The following is a 977-nucleotide window of genomic DNA, read 5'->3' on the forward strand; positions in this document are numbered from 1 at the left end:
CAAAGGTGGGGTAGGGCTTTTATGGGTTTGGGAAGGGAGAGTTACAGGAAATGGTGACACAGGTACAGTGATCCAATTATTATTACACAATATTATTGACAGCAGGTTTATCCAGTTACAACATTTAGAGTGTTAACCAATCACAGAGTAGACCCAAGACCCAGGACCCTCACATAGGGTGTAACTTGCCTTAAGCAATAACTGATTACCTATAGCTTCTATTTCTAGGCCTGCCCTTAGGAATGTTAAGGGTATTACAAGGGTGGTCCCTCTTGCCTTGGGCAATGTGTGCCCTTCTATTGTCTCAAACCTGCATCCTTACACTAGGTGTTTTTGTTTGTTTTTCTTTTCCTTTTCTGGACCTACGAGGTCACCAGAGCCCAGAGTGTGGACCTCAGTTCCAACTGAGAACAGCAGGAGCTGTATGTAGGAAGAATGCCAGCTTCATTTGCCAGTTGTGGCAGAATCTAATGTGACTTCCGGTCACATACACAATCACAGTGACCTTAAATTCCTTCCACACATCAGGAGCTCAGGGGTGAGCATTCAGTTCTTTTTGGTACTACAACCCTTCTTGAAATATTTCCTTAATGAAAAATAGTGATTTTAGATTCTGATCATCTTATCTGTTTAGAGAGTCTGCAATACTTTGCAAGCTGTTTTTCTAGTGGTTATATTTCTGGGGGCAATTATACAAAAGAGCCTGGAATGGGCAGCTGTGGCTCCATTCCCTAGGCTGAATAAAGAAAAAAGGGCTGGGCAGTCCTCAAAATACCCCTCAAATTGCTTCCAGACATGGCCTATTGCTGTTGGTTTTCTCTCCTAGGATCTTGAAATGAGAGAAAAAAGCAATTTGGTTCCAGAAAACTTAGAGGCAAATGGGGGCTCCAGGTGTCCCACCCAAGACCCTGATCTGGAAGGCCAAGGTGCAGATCCCATATTTCTGCAAGGAATTAGCAGAGCGCTATCAGTTCCTA

Source organism: Suricata suricatta, chromosome 9 (assembly GCF_006229205.1).
Source record: "Suricata suricatta isolate VVHF042 chromosome 9, meerkat_22Aug2017_6uvM2_HiC, whole genome shotgun sequence".
Classification (NCBI taxonomy): Eukaryota; Metazoa; Chordata; class Mammalia; order Carnivora; family Herpestidae; genus Suricata; species Suricata suricatta.